Source organism: Marmota flaviventris, chromosome 1 (genome assembly GCF_047511675.1).
Source record: "Marmota flaviventris isolate mMarFla1 chromosome 1, mMarFla1.hap1, whole genome shotgun sequence".
Lineage (NCBI taxonomy): Eukaryota > Metazoa > Chordata > Mammalia > Rodentia > Sciuridae > Marmota > Marmota flaviventris.
The window spans coordinates 152,735,105-152,742,166 of NC_092498.1; positions in this window are offsets into that span (position 1 = coordinate 152,735,105).

A 7,062-nucleotide genomic window follows, 5' to 3' on the forward strand; every position below is an offset into this window, starting at 1 on the left:
TGGTGTAGGAGATTTTTCTCTTATCTTCTCTGTTTTAAAAGTTTCTGTCTGTCAGCCATAGTCTGGAGCTTCTTTCTGTCTGTATATCCTGTGTATTTGTTTGTTTCTGGCCCTTTAAGACATGTGCAATATGTGTTGATATTATAAATTGTTTCTTGGGAATGATCTTGGCTGAATGTGTGTCTAAAAGATGTTGTTTTATTGTAACAATCTGGTATCTGAATGGGTTTTTGAAGCATTGCACAATCTTGCAGTTAAAAGTTGGGTTTAGGTAATTGTTTAGTTTATGATTTCAGATAATTCATGCCAGAGAACTTAAATACTTAGGATGGAAAACTAAAGAACTCTACTTCCAAGTTGGCAAGTAACTTCCTAATCATTCAGTCTTTTTTTCACCAATTTTGAATTGGGTAGCCTGGGAAAATATCACTGAGTGTACCAGTGCATTAATTTGGACAAGGATAGTAATTCATAGTATGGTTTCTGTTGACAAAACAAGATGTAAAGATATAAAATTTTGTGAATTGTATCTTAAACTTGTATCATAATTTTCAACATCCGAACCTGAAAATTATGACTTATGGTTAAAATGCCTTAGGCCTGAGGTGTCTGCTCAGAATAGCAGTTTTTCTCTGCTCCTTCCAGACCTCAGCCAGGACTTATGTTGAAATGCAAATGAAAGAAGCATGCAAGCTCAGTAGGAGACTGATCTGAGGCCTAAAAAAAATAAATTGTATGGTATTTACTTATTACTGGACAGTCATTTTTTCTAGGACTCTTGTTTTTTTCTTAGATTCTGTATTTTTTTTTTTTTTTGAGCTCATGATTTTGATCCTACAGACCTAGGTTAATGTTTTTTTCTGATCAGTTCTATCTTTGACCAACTGTGGAGTTTTTGAAACATAGCAATGGAGAGTTCACCTGCGAAAAGCTACAAGGCCTTCACTATTGTTATGTGTGCACACTTGTGTTATGTGTTGTATGTCTATATATACATATGTCAGTATATCATATATATGATATACGAATTAACATATATAAATTTACATATATAATTTAACATATATAAATTTGCTCATAAAAACAAATTTTAAAAAATGGATCCAAAGATCTTTAATTCACGTGATTTAAATGGTTCAATTTAAATTGGATAAGCAGATAAAAATAAATGTCTTTAAATTTAAGCTTACAAATTTTTCTAGGTGTTCAAAAATCTAATAAAATATTAATGTCTATAAAATGTCTAATATGCCTTGGTTCTAGGACTTTTCCTTCAACAAAAAAATATTAGACAATACACTTGTTTAATATTTTGATAAAATAAGAAAAGTAAATTTGATATGGGATTACTCATTCATGAGTACTTTTGTTAGATATCTGATTGATTTACTAAGGTCTGTATAAGTTTGTACTAAGGTCTGTATAAGATTGTAAAAATCATTCTTGTGTTAAAGAGACAAAAATTTCTTAAAACATAAGTTTACCCATAACATTGTGTTTATTAAGTTTTATTTTTTTCTAGAGCAAGCAACCATAAAAATTAAACAACTGGTTATATAAGAATTGTTATTTTAGAGCATTATACTGTCATTTTTTTTAAAAGCTAAACTTGGTTAATATAAAAACATCAATGTAATTATGATGCTATTAATGTGCTCATATCTTCCAGGTATACAAGTCTGTAAGGTAGAAACTTTAAAAGAGCATTATATCAAGCTGGTGTTCTGAAGTTGTATGGTAAAAAATATATTGGGGATTTATTTACCTGTTATCAATAAGATATGTAAAGTTTTATGTTACTTTTTACATTGGGGAACAATTTAAATGTATTTTTAAGTTAATGAGAGCCTAATCTATGTAAAGGTTAAAAACTTTCAGCCTTTCTTTAATTCATGTTTTAAATGTGATATCATATGGTGTTAGCTAATGTTCATGTGACCTCAAACAATTTATGTAAACTTTGTAAAATGATATTTAAAAAGCAAAGATCAGCTTTAGAACTAGAACACTTAAGATTTATAAAGAGCCCTGCCTTACCTGAGATAAGGCTCTGTGTTGCATCTTACTACATATGAGAATGACTAAGAAAGCAGTAGGCCAGATTTTAGTTCATTTAAAGTTATGTTCAAAAGTTTTTTTGTTTTTTTTTTTCCTGTCAAGATTACTAGGATCTCAAACAGGAGATATAATGTATAACCCAGCCAAAATTCAAGGTAGCTATTACAGGAAAAAAATGTTTATACTCTTGTTAATTTTATTTTGTAATTTCCTTATAAGTGATCTAAAGATTCCCTGTTAGTGTTTTACAGAAGTGTTGCTTTAAGAACACAACATGGGTTAATTTAATATAATAAGCCATCACCTACAAGACAGATAGGATAATACAGATCCCATTTAATAAAAAAGATAAATAACTGTAATGTTATAGACATTAAAGCCCAGTACTCTTAATATAAGGCTGTTAAAATTTATTTGCTGAATGTTTAAGATTAAGTTTTAAAGTTAAATTAAAAGGGCCAGATAAAACAATATTTGGCTCTTGCCCTCTGAGTCAGTCTGAATCCAGGGAACAGGGGACTTCTCTAAAGAGCTTTGCAACTCTAGGCCACATAACCTCCCGATCAGGGAGATTAATGAGACCACTGGAGAACAGAAAGCCAATCAGTGCATTTGCTATGAAGAGGAGAGTCATCAGAGAAAGGAGATATCCCTGATGCTTCTGAGGGAAGCCACATGGTCAAGCAAGGCCTGGACCCATCCTAGCGCAAATGGCACTAGCAGAACTGAGAAGCTTTTTGGGAAAACATAATGGCAGCAGCATCCCAGAAAAATTAAAAAAAAAAAAAAAAAAAAAAAAACCAACATGGCGTCTAACAACACTCTTTCTCCTCTTTGTTTCTTTCACTGGCGCGAAACGTTGCCACCTTTGCCAATGTTCAAACCCTGCTGGTGGGAAGCCTTAGCCTCAATTAGAATTAACTTCTTAGGCTCCGGAACTGACATATGGAAGAGCTTGCCAATAAACGGGCAACCTGTTATCTCCCTCAGCCCTGCTACCTCTCCTTAGACCTATATACACACAGCCTTTTGTAATAAAGTGGAAACCTCTTGGTGATCTGTGTCATGTGGTGTGGCATCTTCCAGTCTTACAGTGGTGCCGAAACCTGGGAGATGGTGTGCTCGACAAACTGAGCCCCGTCTCTGCCACCGCCGTCACCAACGACACATTTCGCCCTTGTCTGTCTTTTTGGGTGCGGGCTCCCTGCACTCACCACTGATCGGGCCTAGATAAGTTTCCCCCCTCCCTGGCTCGCCAACTCCCTTCGGGCTCCCAGCAGGAAATGTGACCGGGATCATCCTGCACGCTTCTGATGCCCAGTTGGGAGGAGGGAATACACCCCACTAAGACCTTTACTGGTCGAAGTGGACCCTCTGGCGACCCGGTTCCCTTTGAGGCGTGAGGTTTCTGGGTTTACACGAGAGAGGCTCCCTGGTCTCTTCCTCCCTGGTCTCTTCCTGCTCCGCGGAGTTGCACACCCTGGTCTCTTCCTCCCTGGTCTCTTACTGCTCTGCGGATTGCGCACCACGGGAGCCGCGCGCCCCGCCCCATGGAGCCGCTCGCCTCGCCCGGCCCGGAGCCACGAGCCCCACTCGGTGGAGCCGTGCGCCCCAGCTGGCCAGGAGCGGCGTGCCCCGCCAGGCCTGGGGCCGTGAGCCCCGCCTGGCGGAGCCGTGCGCCCTGCTGGAATGTGTTCAGCCCGGGCTGAACTTCCGGCTCTGGCTGCACCCCGCCCGGTGGAGCTGCACGCCCCACAGGAGCTGTGTTCAGCCCAGAGCTGAACTTCCGGCCTGGAGCTGTGTTCCACTGGGGCTCTGTTCTTTCCTTCCTTAACCTTCTCGTTCCGGTGGAAAATTTTCCTGGTGCCAGGTGACCCATGGCCTCGACCTTACAGGGTCTCACAGACTGCACTTCATTGGTGTTGACCGAGCTATGCCCTCTGTGCCTACTCGAAGTGGACTGGTCACTTAGGGGACGCCCACGTGACCCTCCATCTGCTCTATCCTTCCAAGAAGCTCCTACTTCCCGGGTTAATTCTTTTTCTCTCTTTGCTGTCCCTTCCTCCACTCTTTAACCATGGGTGCCTCCTCGTCTGTACCTGAAGGCTCACCACTCAAGTGTCTCCTTAAGAACTTGGCTACTCTCTCTCTCTCCCCAGATCTCAAGCCCAAAATTCTTATCAGATTCTGTACCCAAGATTGGCCCACATATCCATTAGATAATGACAATCATTGGCCTCCAGAAGGCTTGTTAGACTCAAATCTTCTTTGGGATCTTCTTAACTACTGCTTGCTCCTAAAAAAAATGGAGAGAGGGCCCATATGTTGAAGGTTTTAGCCTTCTCGCCCAACACCCCGCCCTCTGCACTTCCTGCTCTCCCTCTCAGGTCCTGCTTGCTTGTAAACCCCTCCCTTCCCCTACTTCTTCCCCTGACTCCACAGATTCCTCCTCATTTGACCCAGCAGATGAACCCCCACCTTATCTCCCAGCCCCATCTGCCCTTCCTCTCCCACTACCCCCTCCGCTTCTTCCGCATGATTCCACCAATCCTCAGCCTTCTGTTTCATCCCCTTCCCCCTGCTCTCTCCCACCAGTCCCACCTCCTCCTCCTCTGCTGAGACATCCCCTTCCCCTCCCTCTCCTTCCTGTCTGCCATCGACTGCTTCTTTCAGTCCTCCTGTCACCAGGTCTAAGGGACCCCCTCCTACTCCCATGACGATTGCACCCCTTTGTGAGGTAGCTGGTCCTGAGGGTGTTATTAGAGTACATGTGCCTTTCTCCATGTTGGACATTACTCAGAGAGAAAATTAGGCTCATTCACCACTGATCCCATCACTTACATTCGGGTGTTCCAGTGGGTCCTGCAATCTTACACATCACGACATCTACATGCTCCTGGCCAATACACTTCTCCCTAAGGAAAGGCGATGGGTCTGGGAACTAGCCCAAGCCTATGCTGATGAAAATCATAGGACCAATCCCAACCACCCCACAGGCCCTCATGCTGTCCCAGAGCAGGATCCTCTATGGGATTACAATAACCCTGGAGGCTTACAGTCTCGTGACCTTTTTGCATCCTGCCTCTTGGCGGGCCTAAAAAAAACACCCACAAGGCTGTTGATTTTCAAAAGGTGCAGGAGGTCATTCAAAAGAAGGAAGAAACACCTTCAGAATTCCTGGATAGACTAACCAAGGCCCTCCAGCAGTACACAAACCTCGACCCAGAAAGCCCTGATGGCCGCCATGTCTTAATGATATATTTCCTGGCCCAAAGCTACCCTGACATTAAAGCCAAGCTTAAGAAGCTTGAACAGGGCCCTGCTACTCCTCAGACCAAAATCCTCACGGTCGCTTTCAAGGTGTTCTATAGTAGAGAGGATGAAAGCGAACGTCGTAGGCAGAGGGCTAAAAACGCCAAATTCCAAATGCTGGCCCAGGTCATTCAGAAAAAGTCATCACCACACCGTCCCAATAAGACACCCCCTGGAGCTTGACTCAAATGTGGTAAGGAGGGACATTGGGCCAGGGATTGTCCTTCACCGAGGATACCCTCCACCCCCTTCCCAAAATGCACCAAAGGGGACACTGGGGGGTAGACTGCCCAACAACCTGGAGGGGAGGTTGGTCAGCCGCCCCACAATCACAGCCTCTCCTGGGCTTGGCAGAGGAGGATTGACAGAGCCCTGGGCCTTCCCTCCCGACTATTACCATCAAGAAGCAAGAGCCTAGGGTCACATTTCTAGTTGATGGAGGCTTCATTACCTTCCTCTTAGACACTGGTGACACATTTTCGGTCTTGAGGGAGTATTGGGGTCCTACCACACCCTCAAAAACTCCTATTGTCGGGGTAGGAGGTAAACAGATTTTCCCTCAAACCACCCCCCCCTTATCATGTTATATGCAGGGATCCCTTTTGCCCTTCACACACTCCTTTCTCGTTATGAGCCACTGCTCCATTCCCCTTCTGGGAAGAGACATACTCTCATTAATGAAGGTCACCATTCACATATCACCCCACACCTCCCCCGCTTCTCATTTCCTCATGATGTTCCTAGGGACAGATACACCTCCATCATGCACTCTCCTGCGATTATCTAAACCAGGTAATCCTGAGGTTTGGGACACAACTACACCCTCTATGGCTAAATGCGGCCTATTCATATTGTTTTATGGGACCCTTCAAGATATATTAGTCAACCACAATATCCAATCACAACCACAGCCCTCCTCAGATTAGAACCCATCATCCAGAATTTAGTACGGAAGGGGTATCTTAGGCCTACATACTCTCCTTTCAACACCCCCATTTTGGCAGTTAAGAAACCTAACTGGTCCTACAGGCTGGTTCAAGACCTTTGCCTCGTCAACTCCTCTGTGGTCCCCATCCATCCACTAGTGCCCAACCCCTACACCCTTCTCTCTCAGATCCCTGCTACTACCACCCACTTCTCGGTCCTAGATTTAAAAGATGCCTTCTTTTCTATTCCCTTGTTCTCAGAATCTCAGGATATCTTTGCTTTTACGTGGACTGACCCTCACACCCGCCATTCTTGTCAGCTTACCCAGACCGTCCTCCCGCAGGGATTCAGGGACAGTCCCCATCTCTTTGGCCATGTTCTTGCCCAGGACCTCACATCCTTTCACCCCATCTGCCCTGACTCTACTCTCCTTCAATATGTCAATGACCTTCTTCTATGTAGTCCCTCTTGGGAACACTGTCAATCCCACACCACCCAGCTTCTCAATTTCCTAGTGGATAAGGGATATAGGGTGTCTCCCCACAAGGCCCAGGTTTCCCAGTCTTCTGTCACCTACCTTGGTTTTCGCCTTGTACCAGGAAAAAAGGAAATAACACTGGATTATTATTATTATTATTATTATTATTATTATTATTATTATTATTATTATTATTATTATTAATAACACTGGAGGCAACTCCTCTCTAATCTTCTGGTGCCTCATACAAAAGCCAAAATACTGTCATTCCTAGGACTAGCAGGTTA